The 27528-nt window shown below is 45.3% G+C and overlaps 1 pseudogene; it reads right to left on the bottom strand.

Moving 5' to 3' along the window:
* Positions 1-21990: 21990 nt before the first annotated feature.
* On the bottom strand, positions 21991-22109 carry LOC134950026 (5S ribosomal RNA; annotated as a pseudogene).
* Between the last annotated feature and the right edge of the window lie 5419 nt (positions 22110-27528).

Here is a 27528-nt window from a genome sequence, read left to right as displayed (position 1 = left end):
CGAGAGCGCTGTGGTTGCTTATCGTGCTTATCAGGGCTGACCCAGTGTGCTCTCTCTACTTGGAGCGGTCTGACTGGGGAAGGCAACCCTAGAGCCTCTGAAGGCCAGGACGACACAATGTAAAGCAATTCTTTGGGTTTCACTGATTCCGGCAGACCGATGAGACGCAAATGATGCCGTCAATTCCGATTTTCAAGGTCCTCTAACCTATCTTGAAATGCCAGCATATTGGTATCTTGGGTGTGTAACAAATTTTTTGCCTCCTGTAACTCATCCTCCAGGGTTGAGTTCCTATCTTCGGCTTCCGTTAAGCGGGAAGTATGTTGTTTCAAAAGTGCGGTCGCCGAAGTCACGGCCTCGGTGAGGGGGGCTAGTTTGGCGTCTAATAAAGGAGACAATATGTCGATATTTCTTTGGCCCGTTTTGCCGAGGCAGAGTTAAGGAGAGAGAGATCAGGCGAAGCTGGAGAGTCATTCCTGGAGGGAGAAGCAGAGAGAGGGGATGTTGTGATTGTAGGAGGTTTCTCTTTCTGTCTCAGTGATTGAGAGCCTTTAGTGTTAGTTGGATTTTTAGCCACAATTTTCTCCATGATACAGCAAATTGTAAGTGAGAGGAATTGTGTTTCAACGAAAAGGTTATCCCCACCGCTTCCTATATGTTGTCACCCGGGTTGGAGGGGGGTATGGCGGCCCCAGATGGTGTTCTTTGCTGGAGAGCCCTCATTAAAATGCGTCCGTTACGTTCGGCAAGCCCACCGGAAGTCCCCCATTCCCCTGTACACATTATGCCACACAGTAGTGCCCCTTAGATACAATGCTCACAGAAGTGCCCCTTACACACAATGCCCACAATAGTAATGCCCCTTACACACAATGCCCACAATAGTAGTGCCCCTTACACATAATGACCAGAGTAGTGCCGCTTATACACATAATGTCCACAGTAGTAGTGCTGCTTATATACAGAATTCCCACAGTAATAGTGCCCCTTACACACAATGCCCACAGTGTGCCCCTAATTCACATCTCTGCCTGTCACTCCAGCAGCTCACCGCTTGTATTCCGTCTAGCATCTCCATGCCCTGTATCCCTACAGCAGCTTCCCCACCTCTCTTGTCCCTACTTCCCCCTCTCATCTTGTCCTCAAGATGTATCTTCACTTCAGCAGCGTTGACAGCATTACATCACATACGCCGTTCCGGAAAATAATCCACTGGGACCTGAGGAGGGGATGAATGCTGTCCAACAGACACAGCGTGTGTGAATACCAGGAGGGGTGGGTTGTAAATGGAGGACCACCATGGAGTCATCCGGATCTGATTAAGGGGGAGGTGGCTGCATCTCATCAGAAACACTAGCGCCACCTGCAACATCTATTGACGTAGGTGATGGGACACGTTTTTCTATTGGAATTACTGTGCAGGGAAATGGAGGTGGTGGAACTAGTTTCCCCTACCATTACAGGTGGTGGTACTCAGTTCCACCTCGTTCCCCCCCACATTAACCCCTGTATACTACAATCATTGCTTCATTACACCCAGCTGAAGCATCTCGCACTGCAGACCACAATTCATGTAAGGAAGCTATAAACTAATTAACACGTGTATTACTCTAAAATATGTTAGTAACCTAATAATTCTTTAAGTTAATAACAATGCAGGTTTGTCAAGAACACACTTGTTTTCCCACAAACATGTACAATAACATTTACAAGCAAGTTTTTTTGTTTGGTTAATGGCTTTTTGTTTAAAAGCTGAGTTTTTTCATGATTTAAAGCAACAATTATTATCTTCAAAAATCATACCCACATACAGTACATGTGTACATTTCCCCCCCCCCCCCCCCTTAACAAAGAAACATATGTTCAATAACATCACCACAATAATTGCGATTTTGTGGACATTTTAATTATGCACCACTTTTTTTATATTTTCACATTAAACAATAACATAAGGAATATTAATAATAACAAAGAAACATGAATATGTCATACTGTATATGTAAACTTTCAACATTAAAAAAAAATATTTTATTTTCCTTTTTCCGCCTGCGTTTGTGGATTCACCAGCGGAAATAGCTCGTCTTGTTGTTCGACGCATCCTGTCAGTAGGCATGGTTGGCTCAATGTTATGTGTGACTGATGTTAAATTGTGACATAAGAACTTTACGCAAAAAATGCGGATTTTTAAATCTCATCGCAAAATTAGCAAATTTGACAAGTCCACCTTTTTTTTGTAACATTAAATTAGTGTTGCAGATTTTCCGTTTGGGCGTGCTTTCGCAATTTTGTGATTGGTTGCAGTTTTTGAAAATTTGTACTTTTTACGATCCTTACTGAATTAGCTCCTTATTCCTCATAGGGGGTCATTCCGAGTTGATCGCTCACTAGCTACTTTTAGCAGCCGTGCAAACGCATTGTCACCGCCCACCAGGGAGTGTATTTTTGCTTTGCAGAAGTGTGAACACTTGTGCAGCAGAGCGCCTGCAAAATCATTTTGTGCAAAGCAAGACCAGCTCTGTAGTTACTCTTCGTGTGCGTTGATTCTATCGACGGAGGGATGGCTTTTGACGTCACACACTTGTCCAGCGTTCACCCAGCCACACCTGCGTTTTTCCTGACATGCCTGTGTTTTGATAAGCACTCCCTCAAAATGGTCGGTTGACACCCAGAAACACCCACTTCATGTCAATCTTCCTGCGTTCGGCCGTGTGACTGAAAGCTTCTCTAGAACCTGTGCAAAACCACGATGCTCTTTGTACCCGTACGTCGTGCGTGCACATTGCGGTGCATTTGCATGCGCAGAAATGACAATTTTTATCCTGATCGCTGCGCTGCGAACAACAGCAGGTAGCGATCAACTCGGAATATCCCCCATAAGCCAAAAATTTGCTATAGCAACTGTCTTAAGACTGTTAAACCCCTAAGAGAGGAAAATGTTCTTGTGGTAAAATAACACAATCTTTGTGCTTAGAAGTTAAATTGTATCCAGAGCTGGACTGCCCATGTGGCACTTCTGGCATATTCCTCCCCCAGGTATACCTGTGCAGTGGTCGCTCGGTGGTGAAGCAGTCTTCCCGGTGTTATCTTTAGAAAGATGGCAGCACACATAGAAAGCAAAGATCTTTATTCTCTAGCAGACAGCGTCATCTTCAAAAATATCACTGAGAAGATGGAGCTGGCCGGGGAGGAGGGACCTGCTTCCAGATCAAGTAAGGTAGAAAGCGGGTGCCCTCCCCTGCACCCCCTCTGTGTCAAAACAGCGCCCCCTTGTGGAGTGTGCGAGGCCTGCAATTATTTTATTATTAAAATATTTTTAGATTAAAGGGCATAGTCATGCCCATTTTATTAACCCTTGGACATATTAAGAGAAGAGGGGATCCATGTGCAGTTTCTGTCTGGGCCCCCTCATCTCTAACTGTCAGTGCAGAGACTCTGGGCACTAGGGTCACTAGAAGACCCTAATGCTGTGCCAAAATCTAGTGAGCATGCACAAGTCTCCAGGAAAATGGTGCGGCGTCATTTCCCTGTGATCTTCCTACTGATCTTCCTACTGCACATGCACAAAATGGCAGGAAAATGGCCATCATGTTATTTTTCCGGTGATTTGTGCAGCGCTGCTGCAACCGACAGGGAACTCCAGAGAGGTTAGCATTGAAAAACTAGGTACAGGGTGTGCAGTGTGGGCACCCCGGGACCTAGAGGCCTGTGTGCACCACACACTGCACCCATTATTGATATGACACCGCTTTGAATATAGAAATAGAATCCATAACATCATCATACCTCTGGCACTCAAAGATTCTACATCTATTAATCCACTGTGGAGACAAAAGGAGACAAGAGGCAATTCTTATATGCAGAATTGTCTATCATTCCTTTAACGTGCACAGTTCAATGTAGCTAGCTGACTGGGAATCAATATGGGATCCCGGCGGTCATAAGTCCAATCTCGACAAGCGGGATCCCGACGGCGAGCTCAGTGTCACCTTGCAAGCCACATTCTGACCGCCGGGATTCCCTTGGCTGTTAGGATTCTGGAATTGGTAACCTGACCGCCGGTATCCCAACAGCTGGGAAACTACAGTAACTTCTTCCCGCTGACTGAGAATTGTTTTTTGGATGTGATATGTGATTGTGGAGGTTATTCAGGTTTGTTGGCAAACTAAAAAAGTAAGCAATTGGGTAAAACCATGTTGCACTGCAGGTGCGGCAGATGTAATATGTGCAGAGAGATTTAGATTTGGGTGGGTTATATTGTTTCTGTGCACGGTAAACACTGGCTGTTAAATTTCTACAGTGCAAGTTAGATTTCAGTTTGAACACACCCCACACAAATCAAAGGGGTAAACTTACTAAGGTGGGAGTTTTTTTTCAGAACCGGTGATGTTGCTAATAGCAACCAATCAGATTCTACTTAACATTTATCTAGCTCAGTGATTTTCAACCTTTTTAAACTCGTGGCACATTAAACAAAATTTAAAAATTGCCAAGGCACACCATCAGTTTTTTTGTCCCCACGGTAATAAAACAGATTTATATTAATGCCAAACACCTGCCCCTACAGTAATTCCACACACCTGCCCCCCTATAGTAATTCCACACACCTCCCCCCCTACAGTAATTCCACACACCTGCCCCCCTACAGTAATTCCACACACCTGCCCCCCTACAGTAATTCCACACATCTTCCCCTCCTATATTAATTCCACACACCTGCCCCACCTATAGTAATTCCACACACCAGCCCCTCTATAGTAATGTCTGTGTGTGTGTGTGTGTGTGTGTGTGTATGTGTGTTTGTAACCTTAAAACTTTTCCTCTCAGTGGGGAGTGAGGAGCACTGGGATGAGGCAGCATGGAGGAGCAGCAGTGAGTGAGTGTGCACTGCAGGCGGGTGTAGCACAATGTGCGTGCGTGACCTATGAGTCACCATAGGTCACGGACCGGCTATTGCAGTAGTGCAGCGCATGCGTGTCCTATGATTCACCATAGGTCCCGGACCGGCTATTGCAGTAGTGCAGCGCTGCCCGGCGAGCAGGCATATCTGGCAGTCGGCTGCGGCAGGTCTGTGTGGTGGACAACGGTGGGTTGTGTGGCAGTGGGTCTGTGTGTGGGCGGCGGCAGGTCTGTGTGGCGGCGGGTCTGTGTGCGGGCGGCAGCGGATCTGTGTGAGCGGGCTGTGGCTGGTCTGTGTGGCGGGCGGAGGCGGGAATCTCTGACGAGCAGCATGACGGCACACCTGTTGGAAATGGCTGATTTAGCTGTTTCTAAAAGATAATAGATAAAATCTGATTGATTGATTGATTGTGGGCAACATCACCAATTCTAAAAAAAACTCCCACCTGAGTAAAATTTACCCCATAATCTCTGTTACATCTGCCCCAACTGCAGTGCAGCATGGTTTTGCTCAATTTCTTACTTTTTTGGTTTACCCGAATAAGGCCCTATATTTGGGGTGGTCTTCAGTATGCCGGCTGTCGGGATTCCGGTGCACAGTATACCGGCACTGGAATCCCGACTGCCGGCATACCGACACTTATTCTCCCTCGTGGGGGTCCACGACCCCCCTGGAGGGAGTATAAAATAGTGTGCACCGTGCCCGCAGCGTGGCGAGCGCAGTGAGCCCATAAGGGGCTCATTTGCACTCGCCACACTGTCGGTATGCCGGCGGTCGGGCTCCCGGCATCGGTATGCTGGTCGCCGGTAGCCCGGCCGCTGGCATACCATACTACACCCCTATATTTGTTATACCCATTTTTATTCAAGTATAATAAACATTTTTTTTGTGGGGGTTTTTCATAGAAATATTTTTTTATAGGATGTGATTGTACAGTATATGTTCTGTAACAAGGTTGCTGTGAAAGTCAGGACACAGCAGACAGTATACAGAGTTTGTGCGAGTATTTAGTGGCATACCAGCAGCAAACAAACTTACACCAAACGAAAGAAATACATTCTCCAATCTGCTGATCGAATGCACGGTCTCTCAGTGCCTCCGGGCACTGATGGTCCAAATCCCTAGCACTAGTGGAATCATTCCCTACTCGCTGGCCGCTTATCAGCATTAGTGTCCTGGGCAGAAGACTTAGCAGGGTTTAAATCCCTGCCAGTACAATTAGACAAATTCCCAGTTGTGGCTGGGAATGTCCAAAAACTTGGACACCTAGTGACCCTGGGAGTAACCTCTTTGTTGAGGTGCATCCATCTCAAAGGTGCATGATCGGTGACCAGGACAAATTTTCATCCCAATAAGTAATATTTTAAAGTCTCAATGGCCCATTTTATGGCAAGGCACTCCAACTCGACTATAGCATAACGAGTCTCTCTTGGCAAGAGCTTTCTGCTGAGGAAAAGAAGAGGCTTTTCTTCATTGTCTATTATTTGTGATAGGACGGCACTGTGTCCAGTGGTCGAATCATCTGTTTGTAGGAGGAACGGCCAAGTGAAGTCTGGTGCCTGAAGAACTGGGTGAGTACACAGAGCCATCCTCAGGTCCTCCCAGGCCCTCTCGAACAGAACAGTCCATACCATCTTCTTGAGAAAAACCTTTTATAGGGAGTCAGTCAAGGGCAGGGCTCTTGCAGCAAAGTTCAGGATAAACCTCCTGTAGTATCCCAGTAACCCCAAGAAGGTCCACATCTGTTTCTTAGTGCTGGGTTTTGGCCAGGACCTAATTGCTTCTACTTTTTTCAATTGGGGTTTTACTACCCCTCTGCCAATGACATACCCTAAGTAATTGATTTCTGACAGACCAATATGGCATTTTGCAGGATTGGCAGTAAAGCCATATTCCCAGTTGGTATGGTAAATGACAATATCGTCGAGATATGCAATGGCATACCCTGCATGGGGTTTCAGAAGGTGGTCCATAGCCCGCTGAAATGTTTCTGGCACTCCATGTAGTCCAAATGGCAGTACCAGATACTGGTAGAGACCATCAGGTGTAGAGAAGGCAGTTTTCTCTTTTGCTGCTTTACTTAAAGATATCTGCCAGTATCATTTAGTTAGGTTTAGCGTTATGAGATACATGCTACTGGCTAGGTTTTCCACCAATTCATCCACTCTGGGAAGCAGGTAGGCATCAAACCTAGAGACTTGATTAAGGCATCTGAAGTCATTGCAGAACCTCAATGTCCCATCAGGTTTGGGTACTAGGACTATCAGACTAGACCAGTCACTTTTCGATTCCTCAATTATACCCAACTTCAACATTTCTTGCACTTCGGCTTTTACTGCCGGTCTCTGAGCCTCCAGGATGCGGTAGGGCCTTTGCCATTCCCACTTGTTTTCCAAGATGGCCCTTCAGATCATTGTTTTAAGAGTCTGCTTGAAGCGTTCTACCAGTTCATCAATTTGTGGATGATAGACTGAGGTATGAAGGCGAGAAATCCCTAACTTGCAGTAGAGTTCTGTAAAAATTTGAGACATAAAGGGGGTCCCCTGGTCCGTTAGGATCTCCTTAGGAAACCCCAAATGAGTAAACAGCAACAACAGCTCTTTAGCAAAAGTTAAGTTTTTTATGTTTCACAGTGGGATGGCCTCTAGGTAGCGAGTGGCATAATCCATTATGACTACCACATACTGGTTGCCCTTCTTTGACTAGTCCAGAGGGCCTACCATGTCCATAGCAATCCTGTTGAAAGACACCCCAATGACAGGCATTGGAACAAGGGAGGCTTTGGACAGGTTCTCTGGAGCAACGTTAACAGAACCTTTTTACTTCAGCGGTTACCCCCCACCCAAAAGAAACGTAGAAGTAAACTCTCATGGGTTTTATCTTCTCCGAGTGGGCACCCCAAGGATAAATATGGGCAGCGTGCAGGACTAATGGGACATGTACTCGAGGCACTAACAGCTGTTCCAGCCTATGGCCATCTTTTCCCGTCACCCTATACAGTAGCTCGTTTCTTTGAATGAAAAAAGGAGTCTGGTCTGGAGGATAAGTGGCTTTAGCAAACCCGTTCACCTCAACAACCTGTGATCATATGTTGGCAAGCGCAGCGTCATTTAATTGATCCCAACCAAAGTTTTGCAAATCAGTGTCAAACTGCAAATTCTCCATGTCCCGGTCAGAAGCACCAGTAGAAGAACTCCCAACCAGAACTGTAGCTTTAGCTGGCGGGTGGGCTGACCCTTCAGATAGCGGTTTCAACAAATCCCTGAAGCCAGGGAAATTGTGCCCCAAAATTAAGGGGTATGGAAACTTTGGGCTGACGGCTGCTATTACTTCATGACCGCTGCCACTTAAGCCAATCCTGATTTGAGCTCTTGGAAAACTCGTCTGTGAAACCATGGATGCACAATACTTCTACAGAGCATGGAATTCTCTCTGTTGCCCTTGGTGACACAGCCTCAGACACGAGTGTCAATTCACTGCCTGTATCTACTAGGGCAGGAAATTCGTGACCCCATAATACAACTGGTTTCCACAACAGATGAGGCCGTGTAGCTCTGTAGCTCTGCCAGTTTGGGGACAGCTTACCCAAAAAATTGGGTAAGCTGTCCCCAAACTGGTAGAGCTACAGTCCATTGGCTTGGCTTTTTTAGGACAATCTCGTCTCACATGCCCTGGTGCTCTACAGTAACACTTTATGGGGCTTTCTTTACACCCTTCTACACAGCTGGGCCCTTCAAGATGAGGCAAGAGCCAGCGAGGTGCCAGCTTCATCTGCATCTCTCATCCTAGTGAACGTACACATTGATCTATGGCTGCAATTTCTACCACCTGCATAGCAGTATGAGCCGCTGGCTGCATCCAGCTTCTGCCATAAAAGGAGAGCTTAGCCAGCTGCTTCCGGACTGATACCCCTGGAAACAGGGCCCAGTCCCTGAAGCACTGTGCTTTACCTGATGCCATAAGACTGCTGCATGCCAGTATAGCCATTTTGAGTTTCTCATAGTTAGCAGCTTCCTTATCTGGCAAGTCAGCATATGCTTTATGTGACTCCCCAGTAAGGTTAGGTGCTAGTTTGTCTGCCCAGCAGGCTTGTGGCCATTTTAAATGTTCTGCTACACGTTCAAAAATAAAGAGATATGCCTCTGGGTCATCACCGGCAGACATTTTTTTTTTACTGACCAGAGGTAGATTCCTCGTTTTTGGACTTAAGGAAGTTTTACCAATTCCTACTGTGTTCTGGTGTGCATCCAACAAGGAGGTTAGTGTCTGGACTATTTCTTCCATCTTGCTCTTAGAGGAGGTGTATTGTAATGAGGCCGGTTTAATACAGTATATGCACAATGATAAGCCAGTATTTACAACCACCCTATGCTGCACACACAATATCAACACCACTTTTGCGGTACTGTCACTTTAAAAAATAAAAGTTCAAATTTACTCTGGCCTATCTGCCTACTCACGGTTACCGTTGTATAACCTGCAACCGCGATGTCCCTACCATGCCAGCGGAGTATGGTATAGTTCCAGCTGCGAAGTCCACATACAGCAACCACCACATTGTAACAAGGTCGCCATCAAAGTCAGGACACAGCAGGCAGTATACAGAGTTTGTGTGAGTATTTAATGGCATACCAGCAGCAAACAAACTTCACACCAAACAAAAGAAATACATTGTCCAATCCACTGACCATATGCATGGTCTCTCAGTGCCTCTGGGCACTGATGGTCCAAGTCCCTAGCACTAGTGGAAACGTTCCCTACTCACTGGACGCTTATCGGCACCAGTGTACTGAGCAGTAGACTTAGAAGGGTTTAAATCCCTGCCAGTACAATTAGACCAATTCCCAGCTGTGGCTGGGAAGGTCTGAAAACCTGGACCAGAGTTGTGTGGTTGAGAGCCCACCCTTCTCTCCATCAACCACACCTCAGAGTCCCTATCTGGGCTTTGCACTGAACCAGGTTCTTTAACCTGGCTTCAAAGCACTTTCTCTGAGGCTGGACGGCTTTTCTTTAACCCTCTACAGAGAAGTTGTGATCAGGAAAATACTGTATTTCCTGGTCAAACTAACCCTGTCTCACCACAGTTCCTAGTCGTATATGTGGTAATATATTTACCATTTTTAGCTTAGTAGAATAATCATTTTCATGTATTCATGTTTGCAATATTTAGTCATAAAATGTAGTTTTTTGGTAATGTACACTGTGAATTTGTTAGGGTCTCCTGCCCTGTGCTGCCACGTCGTCATGGCAACCGGGAGACAAGTGCTAGTGGAGTAACCTGAGCGCAGCTGATACTCCGGTTCGGGTCTTTTGCTGTGCAGTGGTTATAGGCTCTGTGCACGGCAGGGGATCCGGTGCTGGTTTTTGTGCTCACAGTCTGTGAGGTCTGAGTGGGGCGTGGACAGCACCTGCTTTATAAGGCCTCTTTTCAGGGTAAGCAGATGCTGCTGAATCTCTGTTGGTTAGTCAGTTCATGAAAGTTAGCCAGTACTGTGTAGCTTTGTATTTGTTTGTTGCTTACTGCAAATAGGCCTGGGGATTTGGTATTACACTCTGCCAATCCAGACCTAGCAGTAAGACTGGAGTCAGTCGTTTAGCTTGCTGGGGTTCTGTTATTACTCTGTGAACTTAGCAAGTTTGCGGCTGTATTCTAACACTTGCCTGTCTAATCCTGTCTCACTGTGCTAGGTGTCAGGGGTCAGTTTAGTGGCAGTAAGCTTAAACCTGTGCACTGCAAGTGAGAATCAGGATTGTGGAGGCTCTCCTTGTGTCTATCATTCCATCTCTGACCAAGGAGTTTACTGCCACACCCGTTGGTAACCCTTTAGGGTTTTGCTGTTGCCCTTAGCAACAGCATTTCGGGTTCTCTACGTATTAAAACACAACATCTTGCTTTTTACATCTGAGCAGTTCTAATACAAGGGAGATACCCAGTTCCTTAGCCTCTGGGCTTCTCTGTTCACTGTGTGTGTATTTTGTTACCCTATCACCTTCTGTGTACGTTATGTCATATTCCCCAGTTTGTCTGTGAGTCCATTTGTTTTTGCATAACAGTTCAAACACCAGTACATTCCTGCAGACACTGGAGTGCATAACAGTTCTGACACTAGTACTTTCCTGCAGGCACTGGTGTGCATAACATATTCAGCAGCCTAATACTCCTGTTGAAATTTTGTGGGAATATGGAGCATACCCCTCAAAATACGTTGCAACAGGAGGTCGATCAGGTGCAGGTCCTGACTCGACAATTTAATGATTTGTCCATTAAAATGCACACCTCCCAGGCTGCTGGCGGAGCTCCCGCAGCAGCAGCACCTGCAGGGGTTAAGGAGCCGAAAGTAAATCTCCCGGATCGTTTTTCTGGAGATCGCTCGCAGTTCTTTTGTTTCAAGGAGAGCTGCAAGCTATACTTTCGGCTTAGGCCTCAGTCTTCTGGGTCGGAGATTCAGCGGGTGGGCATAGTGATTTCCTTGCTACAAGGAGACCCACAGGTCTGGGCATATGGGTTGCAGCCTGACTGTCCGTCGCTTAAAAGTGTTGATGCTTTTTTTACGGCACTGGGCATGTTGTATGATGACCCTGTCAAGACGGCCTCAGCCGAGGCTCAGATTTCGATCCTTAAGCAAGGGCGAAGGCCAGTTGAGGTTTACTGTACGGAGTTTCGGAGGTTGGCCCATGATACCTAGTGGAATGACCCAGCCCTGAGACACCAGTACCGAAGAGGTCTTTCTAACCAGATAAAGGACCAACTGGTACAATATCCCTTGCCTGATAGCTTGGATCAGCTCATGCAGTTATCCATCCGGGTGGATAGACGGCTGAGAGAGCGTAGGCTTGAAAGGGAGACTGAGATTTCCTTCCTTCCCAAGGGAACCTCAGACTCTGAGGAATTTTCTGAGGAGCCTATGCAGATTGGGGCTACCCGCCTCTCCTCGCGTGAGAAGACGCGGAGGAGACAGCAGGGGTTGTGTTTGTACTGTGGGAATAAAGGTCATGTGGTAGTATCATGCCCAGAAAAGCCGGAAAACTTCAGGGCCTGAGGGTGATGGGAAATATCCTGTCAGGCCAGAAGTCAGAATTTCCCAAGAAGACTTTTATCATTCCGGTGACCTTGAAGATCCTCGGTCAAACTGTCAAGACTGAGGCCTTTGTGGACAGTGGGGCCGACGGGGTTTTTATGGACCGCCAATTCGCCCTAAAACACTCTGTTCCCTTAGTACCCTTGGCATCGGAAATTGAGATTTGTGGGTTAAACGGGGAACCATTATCCCAAGGTAAAATTACCTCTTGCACTAGCCAGATTTCTTTGTTTATTGGAGCCACACACTCTGAACAATTGTCCTTTTATGTGACTGTCTGTACTTTTGCCCCATTGGTGTTGGGGTTACCCTGGTTAAGGGCCCACAATCCTCAATTTGACTGGGTCTCTGGGGAGATTCTTAGTTGGGGTACTGATTGTTTCAGGAGTTGCTTGAGCCTTCCAGTCAGGCTCTCGCAGCTAAGTTTGCCAGGATTGCCAGGGTGTTATGCAGATTTTGCGGACGTGTTCTCCAAAAAAGTTGCAGAGGTACTACCTCCCCATCGCCCCTATGACTGTGCCATTGATTTGTTGCCAAATGCTAAGCTTCCCAAGAGCAGGTTGTACTCCCTGTCACGTCCTGAGACTCAGGCTATGGCAGAGTACATTCAGGAGAACTTGGCTAAGGGATTTATCAGACCTTCACAGTCTCCAGTTGGGTCGGGGTTCTTCTTCGTGGGTAAAAAGGACGGTTCGTTGCGACCCTGCATCGACTTCAGGGAATTGAACCGTATCACGATTAAAAACTCATACCCACTGCCTCTCATTTCGGTCTTGTTTGACCAGCTTCGTACTGCCACCATTTTTTCTAAGATTGACCTACGCGGTGCGTACAATCTAATCCGAATAAGAGAGGGGGATGAATGGAAGACTGCCTTTAATACCCACTCAGGGCATTATGAATATTTGGTGATGCCTTTTGGGCTCTGTAATGCCCCGGCAGTCTTCCAGGATTTCATGAATGATGTGCTCAGGGAATATTTGGATAGATTCTTAGTTGTATACTTAGATGACATCCTAATCTTCTCCCATTCCCTGGAGGAACATCGGAAGCATGTACGCTTAGTCCTCCAGAATCTCAGAGACCACCGGCTTGGGGCGAAGCTGGAGAAGTGCGAATTTGAAGTTCAGCAAATCGCATTTCTAGGATATATTATCTCCCCAGAAGGTTTCCAAATGGAGGGTTCCAAGGTACAGGCAGTCCTGGATTGGGTGCAGCCCACTAGTTTGAAGGCGCTTCAGCGTTTCCTGGGCTTTGCGAATTTTTATAGACGATTTATCGCTGGATTTTCGTCTATAGTGGCGCCCTTGGTGGCACTCACTAAGAAAGGGGCGGATGTTGCTCACTGGTCTTGTGAGGCTAAAGCGGCTTTTGCCCGTCTCAAAAGGGCATTTGTTTCGGCCAAGGTGCTGCGACACCCAGATCCAGAGCGTCCTTTTGTGGTGGAGGTGGATGCCTCTGAGATGGGTATTGGGGCAGTGCTTTCTCAGATGGGAGTGTCTGATAATCGCCTTCATCCCTGTGCTTACTTTTCCCGTAAATTTTCGCCTGCCGAGATGAATTATGACGTGGGTAACCGGGAATTGTTGGCTATTAAGGATGCACTCGAGGAGTGGAGACACTGGCTTGAGGGGGCTAAGTTTGTGGTCTCAATTCTCACTGACCATAAGAATCTGGCATATTTAGAGTCAGCGAAGCGTCTCAATGCCAGGCAGGCACGATGGGCTTTGTTTTTTGCTCGCTTTAATGTTTTGATAACATATCGCCCTGGGTCAAAAAACATCAAGGCTGATGCGCTCTCGCGGAGTTTTGCTCCAATCCAGGAGACCACCGAGGAGCCGTTGCCCATTGTTTCCCCATCATGTATTAAAGTGGGCATTACCCAGGACCTCTTATCATTAGTCCTTAGAGCACAGGAGCAGGCTCCTCCAGACCTTCCGGTAGGTCTTTTGTTTGTGCCTCCTAGGTTAAGACAGCGAGTGTTCCTGGAATTTCATGCCAAGAAGTCGGCAGGTCACCCGGGTATTGCCAGAACTCGGGAGTTGCTATCTAGGGCGGTGTGGTGGCCCTCGGTGGCTAAGGATGTGGATCAGTGGGTTCGGGCATGTGACATCTGTGCCCGAAATAAGACTCCTAGAGGGGTTCCTGTTGGCCCATTACATCCACTCTCTATCCCATCTAAGCCATGGACCCACATTTCAATGGATTTTGTGGTGGACTTGCCCAAATCCTCGGGGATGACAGCCATCTGGGTTGTCGTTGACAGGTTTTCGAAGATGGCGCACTTCGTTCCACTGGTTGGGCTGCCATCAGCCAGACGCCTGTCTGAATTATTTATGCTGCATGTTGTGCCACTTGATGTGGTCTCTGACCGCGGATCCCAGTTTGTGGCCAAATTCTGGAGGGCATTTTGTTCCGATCTCCAGATTTCTGTCAGCTTGTCGTCAGGCTACCATCCGCAGTCTAATGGGCAGACTGAAAGGGTGAACCAGTCCTTGGAGCAGTTCCTCAGGTGTTATGTCTCCAAGTGTCAGACTGACTGGGTTGCTCATCTGTCCATGGCGGAGTTTGCCTATAACAACGCGGCTCACTCTGCTACAGGGATCTCTCCCTTCCTTTGTGTGTATGGGCATCATCCTAAGGCCAATTCTTTTGACCCCCTGGACTCCACGCCTGGTGGTTCCTCTGTGGTTTCGGTCCTTAGAGGTATTTGGCGGAAAGTGAAGAAAGCCCTTGTGTCTGTGTCATTAGTGACCAAAAGGGTTTTTGATAAGCGGAAAAGACCCTGCAGCTTCAAATTAGGAGACTTCGTCTGGTTGTCTACCAAGAATTTGAAGTTGAGACAGCCATCTCATAAGTTAGGGCCCCGGTTCATCGGCCCTTATAAGATCACCAGGGTTATCAATCCGGTGGCATTTCAGTTAGATCTGCCCCGTTCTTTGGGTATCAATAAAACATTTCATTGTTCCCTTTTAAAACGGGCGATTAGTAATCCTTCTTCCAGTGGAAGACCTTCCCCTCTTCTGATACGTGGCCAGAGGGAGTTTGTTGTTGAAAGGATTCTTGACTCCAAGGTGGTTCGGGGTCGGCTGTCATTTTTGGTGCACTGGAAGGGGTATGGCCCGGAGGAGTGGTCGTGGGTGCGCAGTTGTGATCTTCATGCCCCCAGACTGATACGCTCTTTCTTCTCGCAGTTCCCCGATAAACCCGGTGGTAGGGGTTCTTTGACCCCTCGTCAGAGGGGGGGTACTGTTAGGGTCTCCTGCCCTGTGCTGCCACGTCGTCATGGCAACCGGGAGACAAGTGCTAGTGGAGTAACCTGAGCGCAGCTGATACTCCGGTTCGGGTCTTTTGCTGTGCAGTGGTTATAGGCTCTGTGCACGGCAGGGGATCCGGTGCTGGTTTTTGTGCTCACAGTCTGTGAGGTCTGAGTGGGGCGTGGACAGCACCTGCTTTATAAGGCCTCTTTTCAGGGTAAGCAGATGCTGCTGAATCTCTGTTGGTTAGTCAGTTCATGAAAGTTAGCCAGTACTGTGTAGCTTTGTATTTGTTTGTTGCTTACTGCAAATAGGCCTGGGGATTTGGTATTACACTCTGCCAATCCAGACCTAGCAGTAAGACTGGAGTCAGTCGTTTAGCTTGCTGGGGTTCTGTTATTACTCTGTGAACTTAGCAAGTTTGCGGCTGTATTCTAACACTTGCCTGTCTAATCCTGTCTCACTGTGCTAGGTGTCAGGGGTCAGTTTAGTGGCAGTAAGCTTAAACCTGTGCACTGCAAGTGAGAATCAGGATTGTGGAGGCTCTCCTTGTGTCTATCATTCCATCTCTGACCAAGGAGTTTACTGCCACACCCGTTGGTAACCCTTTAGGGTTTTGCTGTTGCCCTTAGCAACAGCATTTCGGGTTCTCTACGTATTAAAACACAACATCTTGCTTTTTACATCTGAGCAGTTCTAATACAAGGGAGATACCCAGTTCCTTAGCCTCTGGGCTTCTCTGTTCACTGTGTGTGTATTTTGTTACCCTATCACCTTCTGTGTACGTTATGTCATATTCCCCAGTTTGTCTGTGAGTCCATTTGTTTTTGCATAACAGTTCAAACACCAGTACATTCCTGCAGACACTGGAGTGCATAACAGTTCTGACACTAGTACTTTCCTGCAGGCACTGGTGTGCATAACAGAATTCTTGTTCTAAGTAGGGATGTGCTGCGGGTACTTTTCGTGTTTCGTGTTTTGATTTCGGAGCTGGATCCCCACTCGTGTTTTGGATCTGGATTGGTTTTGCCAAAACCACAGTTTCGGGTTTTGGTTTTGGAGGATTTAAAAAAAAAACATAAAAACAGCTAAAATCACAGAATGTAGGGGTCATTTTGATCCTACGGTATTGTTAACCTCAATAACATTAATTTCCACACCTTTCCAGTATATTTTGAACACCTGACAATATTGTTTTTAGGCTAAAAGGATGCACCGATGACTAAGCTAAATGACACAAGTGGGTGGCACAAACACATGGCCCATCTAGGAGTGACACTGCAGTGGCAGACAGGATGGCAGTTTTAAAAACTAGGCCCCAAAGTGCGCACAATGCAAAGTAAAAAATAGAGGTGCACCGAGGTCGCTGGGTGACTAAGCTAAGCGACACAAGTATGCGGCACAAACACCTGGCCCATCTAGGGGCCTAATTCAGAGTTGATTGTAGCCATGCAAAGTTTTGCACGGCTACGATCAGTTACTCTGACATGCAGGGGGATGCCCAGCATGGGGCTAGTCCGCCCGGCCCGCATGTCGGGACCTACCCCCCGCACAAGTACAAAAGCATTGCAATGCTTTTGTACTTTACGAGTAGCTCCCTACCTGTGCAGTTCCTATGCGCTGGCAGGGAGCTACTCATCGCTGTCTGGGTCGCAGAGGCTTTTTCTTACCAGTACAGGTACGGACTTTCTGACATGTCTACTTGGATGCTGTCACCGATGTAATCCTCCACCATTCTTTCAATGGTGACAGCATCATATGCAGTGACAGTAGACATGTCAGAAATTGTTGGCAGGGCCTTCAGTCCAGACCAGATGTCCAAAGTTGATCCTGCCTCCCCTGCATCGTCGCCAGTGGGTTGTTTAGGAATCGGATATCTAGGTTGTTTCCTGGCAGCCCCAGTTGCGGGAGAAAATGAAGAAGGAGCTGTTGCATTGTCACATTCCGCTTCAGCTGATAGTGTTTTCACCAGCAGGTCTGTGCACCTCTGCAGGCTTGTGTCCGCCAGAAAGAAAGAAAGAAAGACACCACGTAGGCTTTAAACCTATGTTCGAGCAAGGTGGCCAAAATGTAGTGCCCTGATTTTAACAGGTTGACCACCCTGAGATCCTGGCAAAGTGAATTGCAAGGCTTCATCCACAAGTCCCACATACTGAGCAGAATCACTCTGTCTTAACTCCTCCTTCACTTTCTCTAGCTGTTTCAAAAGCCTGATGAGGGGAATGACCTAACTCAAGCTGGCAGTGTCTGAACTGATTTCACATGTGGCAAGTTCAAAGGGTTGGAGAACCTTGCACAACACGGAAATCAATCTCCACTGTGCTTTAGTCAGGTGCATACCCCCTCATTTGCCTATGTCATAGGTGGATGTATAGGCTTGAATGGCCTTTTGCTGCTCCTCCATCCTCTGAAGAATATAGGTGGTTGAGTTTCACCATGTTACAACCTCCTTCTTCAGGTGTGGCAGGGCATGTTCAAGAGTGTTTGTTAGCACTCCAGTCTTTGGCACGCAGTCGCTGAATGGTGAAAGTGTCACGAAATTTTTCGGGCCACTGAAAGCCTTACCTGTATGGCCCTGTCGTTTCTCAAAAAAATGTTGCACCACCAAACTATTTGTGTGAGCAAAACATGGGGCATGCTGGAATTTGCCCTGATTTAATGCCCGCCCAATATTAGTAGTATTGTCTGATATCAGAAATCCCCAGGAGAGTCTAAGTGGGGTAAGCCATTGGGCGATGATTTCCCTCAGTTTCTCTAAGAGATTGTCAGCAGTGTGCCTCTTACTGAAACCGGTGACACACAGCGTAGCCTTCCTTGGAGCGAGCTGGCGTTTCTGATATGCTGCTACTGGTGCCGCTGCTGTTGTTGCTGCGCAAGGCGATATATCTAACCAGTGGGCTGTCACAGTCACATATCTACACAGTGGGCTGTCCTTAGTCTGCCCTGTTCCACTTGTCCACATGTCCCTGGTTAAGTGGACAGTGGGTACAACTGTGTTTTTTAGGACACTGAGGACACTTTTTCTGATATCTCTGTACATCCTCGGTATCTTCTGTTTAGTGAAGAGGAATCTAGATGGGATTTGGTACAGGGGACACACTACCTCCATCAATTGTCGAAATCCCACTGCACTAATGGTGGATACTGGATGCACATCTAACACCAACATATCTGTCAAGGCCTCAGTTATCTGCTTTGCAACAGGATGACTGCTGCCATAGTTCATCTTCCTTGCAAAGGACTGTTGGACAGTCAATTGCTTAGTTGAATTAATACATGTGGTCTTCCGACTTCCCCTCTGGGATGATCGACTCCCAGCAGCAACTACAGCAGCAGCAGTAGGCGTACCACTCAAGGATCCTCTGGAGGAATCCTGATTAGGAGAGGACTCGTAAGTCATGCCAGTGACATGGTCTGCAGGACTACTAAGGTCCCTTCTGAGGGGAAAATTGACATTGAGGGAGTTGGTGGTGTGGCTTGCAGGAGCTTGGGTACAAGAGAAAGAAGGGATTTAGGTGTCAATGGACTGCTTACACTCTTACCCCAAGTTTCTGAACTTGACAATGACTTCTGATGAATGTGCTGCAGGTGACGTATAAGGGAGGATGTTCCTAGGTGTTTAATGGGGGTAATTCCGAGTTGATCGCTAGCTGCTTTCGTTCGCTGCGCAGCACTCAGGCAAAAAAACAGCACTTCTGCGCATGAGTATGCGGCGCAATGCGCGCGTGCATCAGACTATTACAACGAACGATGCTGTTTCACACAAGGTCTAGCAAAGCTTTTCAGTCGCACTGCAAGCCGCAGAGTGATTGACAGGAAGAGGGCGTTTCTGGATGTCAACTGACCGTTTTCAGGGAGTGTTCGGAAAAACGCAGGTGTGCCAGGAAAAATGCAGGTGTGGCTGGGCGAACGTAGGGCGTGTTCATGACTTCAAAACAGGAACTGAATAGTCTGAAGTGATCACAAGCGCTGAGTAGGTCTGAAGCTACTCTGAAACTGCACAAATTTATTTTGTAGCCGCTCTGCGATCCTTTCGTTCGCACTACTTCTAAGCTAAAATACACTCCCAGTGGAAGGTGGCATAGCGTTTGCACGGCTGCTAAAAACTGCTAGCGAGTGATCAACTTGGAATGACCCCCAATGTCCTTACCCCTCCTTATTATGGATTGACAAAGGCAACACATGGCTTGACGTTGTTGTCCGGATTTGTGGAGAAATAATCCCACACCGAAGAGGTGGCTTTTTGGTATTTTTCTCAGGCATGACAATGGGCTTATTCATCCCACGGACAACAACTGTCTCCCCCAATGCCTGACTTAAACAAACCACATTACCATCAGAATCCTCCTCATCAACTTCCTCCTCAGCGCTGCAACACCCATATCCTCATATTGGTGTACTTAAACAGTGACATCTTCAATTTGAATATCAGAAACTGGACTGTGGGGGCTCCTTACAGCACTTGCAGAGGGCTTGCAAATGGTGGAAAGAGCCACCTCTTCCTGTCCAGTGTTGGGAAGGTCAGGCATCGCAACCGCCAACACACTTGGACTTTTCTTGGGGATTTGTGATCCCATCTTAGAATGCACAGTTCTTTGATGTTCTTTTGCCAGCTTAACTCTTATCATTTTTCTAGTGGGAGGATGAGTCCTTCCATCGTCATGTGAAGCTGAACCACTAGTCATGAACATAGGCCAGGTCCTTAGCCGTTCCTTGCCACTCAGTGTCGTAAATGGCATATTAGTAAGTTTACGTTTGTCATCAGACAATTTAAATTAATTTGTTTGTGTCATTTTACTGAACTTTGGCTTTTTGGATTTTACATGCCTTCTACTATGTCATTGGGCATTGGCCTTGTCTGACGACGTTGATGGCATTTCATAATTTATGTCATGACTAGAGGCAGCAGCTTCAGCACTAGGAGGAAGTGGTTCTTGATCTTTCCCTATTTTATCCTCCAAATTTTTGTTCTCCGTTATTTTTCTGGAGTTATATAACAGTTATACAGAAGCACCACTGGACTGGATTTATATGGCAGCACCACTGGACTGAACTTATACAGCAGCACCACTGGACTTATGCAGCACAAGACAGAAGCACCACCAGACTGGACTTATATGGCAGCACCACTGGACTGGACTTATACAGCAGCACCACTGTGTGAATTTCCATATTTTTAAATAAACATTTAAATGCCAGCGTTAATATATACTGTGGAAGCAAGGTGCATCTTATTACCATATATGATAAAAGTGCGCTGAACGTCGCAGCACTATGTCCCTTAAGAGAAAGCAAGCAGTCGCACACATTGTATACTGAGGTCCAACGCTCAGAATTATATATATATATTTGATACAAAAAGTTATGCAATCAAAATAACATATGTACAGTTAGTATATCATTAAGTATAACATGTGTATGTATATATATATATATATATATATATAGGAAACAGGGATTGATATTGCGCCACTTGTGATACAAACAGATATGTTAAAAGAGTGAACTTTGGCAATCTATATAGACACTCCCCTGTGTACCTAATGGGGCGTCAGCTGGATCCTTCAAATGAGTACAGGGATGGTGATTCCCTGGATGAGATTTGTTAAAAAACGGGGGGGATGAAGGATATATAGCGACCCAGGTGTCAGTATAATAAGTATATAGTTGCCAATTATAGTAATATAAAAAGGTATTTTATTCACGTATTATTAAAAATACAAGAAACATCTAAAAAAATGGGACAATGATAAAACACAACTGAACTAAAAGCACTTAAATGAACTATATAAAACTACAATAAAAGCAAGTATAAGAGCGAGTATAAGAATTTTTTCTTATCTTAAATGAGGTAGGTGAAGGTTCCCAACGCGTTTCGTCTAATGAGACTTCTTCAAAGGGTAAGGGTACAATGGACCTGTGAGTCTATTTATAGCAGTTATAGCATGGTGGGAGGGTCATATCTTAGCAGGGAGTCATGTGATACAATCAAGTGTGAAATACAGTTAGTCTATTTATAAAATGCAGTCTGAAAGGTACCAGTCAATTAGAAATCCACAGCTAGTGAAAACGATTTGATCTGAGTGGTTTTTAAGAGGTTAAACAGTGTGAAAAGTCTATTTGTAGTATAATCACGGCACTTCCGCCACACTTCCGGTGACGGAGGCCGCGATACGTCACTTCCACCCCACTTCCGCTACCGTCTGCGCATGCGCCCACGGCGGTGCGATGTCACTGTTGATCCACACAGCAGCCTTGTCTACCAGGGAATAAGTAGTCTTTATAGTGTGTCCTCTCCCGGCGGCCATGTTTGGTGGGATTTTGTCTATTCTTTACAGATGTTCATGGCCATTTTCTAGTAGATTGTCTGGCCCAGCATTAGTCCGGTAACCATGGTGATCGTTCCATATGGAAAAAAAGAGATGTATAGTATCAGGAATCAGTTCCAAATCATATGAGTACATCTTACAAGTGGTGGTAGCATAATACCTCATATTGTAGGGCAAGTGCAAGTGCTTATTTAACAGTACTGAAATTTACTTCATAAAGTGCTTGTGCATTGAGTGTGCTATTTTACAGGGATGGCTCTAAATAAATTGTGCGCAGAAATATTTATGATATTGGAGTGGCAGTGTTATTATGGTGCATAGTGTATTTAAATCAGTGCAGTATATAGCAGTAATCCTATGGTTCGTGATTTTGTATACTAAATACAGATAGAGTGTTTTACCTTTCTCAGGCCTCTATGAATTACTGTTTCGTACAGTACCTGATCTTCCCAGATGGTCTCCCCTACTGGTACTGATCAGGCCCAGCGCAGCTTGGCTTCCAAGATCAGGCGTGTTTGGGCATTTCCAGCGTGGTATGACTGTAGCTATGTTGTGCCTTACGGATTCACACTCTTCATTTAGTGACATAGATTAATTTAATATGCAAATTAGGTGATATGAGATGGTGGTGGTGGGGGGGGGGGGAGGAGGAGGAGGAATGGGGTTGGGAGGGAGGGAGGAGGAAAAGGAGAGTTAGGGGTTTATTAGGAAATGGGGTGGAGGGGTATGACGGAGGGAGGGTATGTGGGAGGGCATGGATGGGGATAGGGGTGCAGATATTCCAATATGGAGAGTAATAAAAGAGCAACGGATGGAACATGATAGTACCGTATTTTACAAGAAGGGGGCGATCTCATAATTGTCATTGAATCCTTTTGGCTATAATGTCTGTAGTTGGAATATCCAGAACATCTCTCTGCATGACAATTTATTAGCGAGATCTCCTCCTCTCTCTCCCAGTTTCACCAGTTCTATGGCTTTAAAGGTAAGGGCTTCTGGGTTGGAGTTGTGTGTTGTGGTAAAATGTTGGGAAACAGCGTGAGTTTCCACTTTATTCTTGATGTTCCTCACGTGTTCCTGTATCCTCAGTTTTAAAGGCCTCTTGGTTTTCCCGATGTACTGTTTACCACAGTCACATTCCAGAAGATATATGACAGACTGAGTATTGCAGTTCATGTATTCCTTGATCCTGTATTCCTTTTTCTTCTCCATGTCCATAAAGGTTTTCCTGTTGGGGTGTAAATATCTGCATACATTGCATCGCCCACATTTGTAGGAGCCCTTACATTTGGGCCAGGTGTGATCTTTGTCTTGGTCATTCCTCAACATGCTTGGTGCTAAAATGTCCTTCAGGTTTCGTGATTTTTTAAAAACTATTTCATCCGATCCATGATGACCAGCCCCCCCCCCCCCCCCCCCCCTGTCAGCTTGTTTTATAATTATCCCTTTATTTTTCTGTAAATTCTTTAGGGCCTCACTTTCTCTATTGTTAAGATTCTTCTCTTTGATTACTCCCTGGTCCATGTCACACAGGTCCTTTTTCACAAATTCGTAAAACATACTAATATTGCTACCCTTAGACTCTAAGGGGTAGAACTTGGAGGTTGGTTTTAGGCCTGATTTGGAGCGGCTCTCATAATTTGCTATAACAGCATCCTCTTTTCTTAGGAAGTGTCTTTTCAACGTTAATTTCCTAACATATTTGTTCAGATCTATGAATGTGTCGAATTTGTTCAGGCCTTCTGTTGGTGCAAATGATAGTCTTTTTACTAGTAAGGACACTTCTGGTTCCGTTAGAACATGTTGGGAAAGGTTGAATATACCTTTTTCACTTGGATTTGTTGTTAGACTGTTCTTTTTTTGTTTTCCCTCCCTCCTGCCTCCTCGGGATCCTCTTCTTCTGTATACCTTCTTTTGAGGGGCGATGCATGATGTATGTCTTCTCTCATCGTGTTCTTTATGATGTACTTTGGTCTCACTCCTGTTCTTTGGGATAAAAAATCCTGATCACTACTTGAGCCATGCCTCTGTAAAATGGAAAATCTGCTGGATGTTTTCAGACTGCTATTAGGAGTGTTTCTATTGTTATATTGTGTGGCGTTAGTCCTTGAAGTGACGGTTTTCCAATTTCCTCTGTCTGTCCTTTGGTCCGACTGTCTGTTGGAGTTGAACCTACTCCAATTTTTTACTCTCCCTTGTTCATAGTCGTTTTTTCCCTTTGGAACTTTTTTTCTTTTCCTTTAATCATCTCTGCCTCAATGTGCTCCATTTTCTTGTTCAATACTGATTCATTAATTTTGTAGTCCTCCTTATCTTTAAAAGGTTCAAGTTCTCTCTCCTTCAATTTAATGTCAGTCTCTAGGGATGAGAGGGATTGTTTCTTTTCATCAATTATGAGTTTCATTAAGTCTATAGAACATGTGTGTAGTATTTTGTCCCATTTTTCCATAAATGTTCCCTCTTGGTTGCCAAATGTGGGTTGTTTGAATAGTCTAAGGCCCCTCGGTACTCTGTTCATTGAAATATAGTGCTCAAGGCCTTTAATATCCCACCATGTTTTGACCTCTTTTGTAAGAAGTCTTTCAATACCTCAAAATAAGTCATCTAAATTAGCAGATTGGGTTGGTTCATTGACCACAATACTTTCGTTAAATATTTTTTGGCACCAAACATTTCTTTTACTGGTACGATCTGTGTATATATATATATATATATATATATATATATATATATATATATATAAGATAGGGTTACAGTGTTACAGTTACATAAGAATCAGTTACAGCCAGCATACTTCACCCTTTGCTCAGAGGACAGAGGACAGTCATCTCCATTTTAGAATCAGCACTAACAGAGTTTCCTGGGTGAGGGGAAATAGTTATATACTGTGTATTGGGGAAGGTACATGTCTGGGGCTGAGTCTTCTGCTATTGGTCCAGGGGAAGGAGGTCTCTCATTCATTGTGTGTTATTGGTCAGTTCATATGCAACCAATGTCCAGTTTTAAGATGCAGTTATAGGGGTTAGCCACTGGTTTTCTGCACACATGCTTTCTTCAGGAAGTCCTTTGTTCAATTAGAATGTGGCTTTATATTCATTCATTTGGTCATAACTATCGTTGCAATGGGCTACAATTTACGCATAGCTATCAAATTAATCCCCACATTCTCCTGATCATTTTGACACTAAGCATGATATAATTAACTCGATCCGTCCCAATAATACATATATATCTGATGTTACACTCTATTATATAAATACGATTATAATACAAATCTGGTGCTAAACATGTTTTGTCTATGTGTTGTATGAATATGTGCTGAATATGTCTTTGTGGCTTCTCTGTGTGAATGCGTATGCTACTATATATCCGGTGCACACTGCGTGTATGCGCACGCATGGCGGTAATGCACATGAACAGAGGCAACTCTGGAGTTTATACGTGTGTGTATAATATTTTTGACTTTGGCAGTCCACCCTTTGACAGTAAACAATAACTGTCATAACTGTCACACTAAACATAGTTAAAAAAAATATATTTCAAACAATAATTGCTGACCTAGACATACGTATGTATTCATTTTGTAAATCAGACATTGACTATATTTGGGGAAGTCAGGGAAGAGGACGGGACATCCTCTATATGCTCTCGGCAGTCATGAGACCACTGGTTGGATGTGGGATGACATTCAACCTATAGAGTATGCTGGGACAGTGCTATAGCCTATGATGTCTGATCTGAACGATCGTTGCATACATACATGTACCTACGTCTTTGTACACTGATGTTCGGATTCGATAGAGGTTATGCTGGGTAGAGGGAGAAAAAAACACAAACAAATCGTGAAAGAGACATATAACATTTTCATGGTATTGTATATATTCCTATCACTCCCTGAATATTGTTTCAATTTCTGGATCATATACCAAATCTGTTTCATCATTGAACAAGGGTTATTATTTCAGGTAGTGTCCTTCCTAGATAACATAAACCTTCGGAGTTCGGGGGAGAGCTACTCATAAACCTTTCTTCCACATAAAACAATCTTTTGTACAGTCATGGTATTAATGAGCTCTTTATCTGCGATGTGTGAATAGGCCTTTGTCTTATTGTTCCTGATTACCTCCCAATTTCCTGATTTCCTGAAATTGGGGAGATTTAAACATACCAGGGACTTATCTATGGTACTGGTGGACCTTAATACTAGGGGGTCCAGTTATATTATATTCCTTGTCCACCGGTCCCCCCCCCCCCCCCCGTGTAATTCAAGTACCTCAGCTAACTCTGAAGAATGTAGCACTAATCCTGCATTATTTTGTCTTCGAGGTACCTGTGAGCACATCCAAGATTCCGTTTAATTTAAAACCTTACCCACTAGTGAGTGGTAATCACTCAAAGGATGTCTGTCAACTTCAAACTTACCACTTGACTGACATCTCTGGATCCACTCATCTTCAATTATAGGGTCACAGTAACTACAAAATACAGTATTCCTCAGACAATAGCCCATTACGTTACCTCCGAACTCCATAATTACTAGACCTTTGATTTACTCTGGCTTTAAACAAAATGATAGGCTGATCCTGGGATCCTATAAAGACATCACTCCTTTCTCCAGAACCAGTTCCAGTCCCACATTCGACTCCTCAGGAAACCTCACAAAAATAGAATGTCCTGAAAAATATGTTTGACAACGGAAAAAAATAGAAAGATAGAATAAAACAAATCTTGCTTAGAGCAAATCCATTACTACGACTGGTCTTTTTGTAATCCTTTAGTACGCTCAGGTAGTGTTCAACAGTGCCAACTCTCAGTCTTCATGGAACAGATTCTCGAGTGATATTTCTGCGATTTCACTCCCTTTATGAGTTCCTTCTGGACTACCGACTTTCTTGCGATGGGAATCGTGGACCCAAGTCTCTCTCTCGGCTACTTTCACTGAACTCGTGCTGTCAACAAAACTTGGTACGGTACTTCACACCTATTGGGCAACCTGGGCGTACAAATAATCACACAGTCTCTTGGTTCACAATCAAGACAGTTAGTAGTTGACATACCAGGAATCAATAGTTTCAAGTTCTTTTGCTAAGTTCTCAAATGCAGGCTCATCTTGATAAGGTACTGTACTGTCACCTCATTGGTGTATTTCTGATTATGGTGCGGAACGATCATGACATGAGGTTGTCTTCCAAAAAAAAACAATAATTTCAAAGAGGGTGATTCATTAAGTGGGGATCTGGGAGTGGTTCCGATGCTACATAACACTAGCGGCAGTATCTATGACCACAATAGTCCAGTATCAGCCATCACTTTGCTTCTAAATCCTAGGGATACCATATCTACACACAAATTCCTGCACAATTTTCTTTGCGGTAAACACAGCAGTATTTGTAGCAGCAGGGAATGCCTCTACCCAGTTTGAGAAAACATCAGTGCACACCAATACATATTTCAAATTCCTACAGGGTGGTAACTGTACAAAGTCGATTTGTATTACCTGAAAAGGTCTGTCTGCAGGAGGAGTATGGGATAGCTCTGTTAATGCTACCTTACCAAATGTTCTTCCTCATGCAAGTAAGACAAGTCATTGCTTTCCTGCTTGCCTGAGAAGAGAACCCTGGTGCATGCCAGTAAGCTCTTACCAATTTGCACATACCTTCCCTACCCAGATGAGTCAGACCATGTGCTGCCTCTGCTAGGCTTGGTAGATACGCCCTGGGGGGCCACTGGCATACCTTGTCCATCTCTCCAGAGTCCTGAGGACTCCTGACCATACCCCTTCGCCTTCCAGACCTCCTTTTCCTGTAGGGAACACAAATTTGCATCTCATTTTAATTGTTGTGTGTTTGCAATGTAGAGTACCATGAGCATCACTCCAAAATCATCTCTAGAGTCGGTATATATATTGGCTGACCTATCTTCTGCCAACTCGCATGCCCTGGTCGGTGAGACCAGCTCAGCAACCA

Source organism: Pseudophryne corroboree, chromosome 8 (genome assembly GCF_028390025.1).
Source record: "Pseudophryne corroboree isolate aPseCor3 chromosome 8, aPseCor3.hap2, whole genome shotgun sequence".
Taxonomy (NCBI): Eukaryota; Metazoa; Chordata; class Amphibia; order Anura; family Myobatrachidae; genus Pseudophryne; species Pseudophryne corroboree.
Note: the sequence above shows the minus strand (reverse complement) of the source record. Positions and strands in the feature narration are given on the sequence as shown.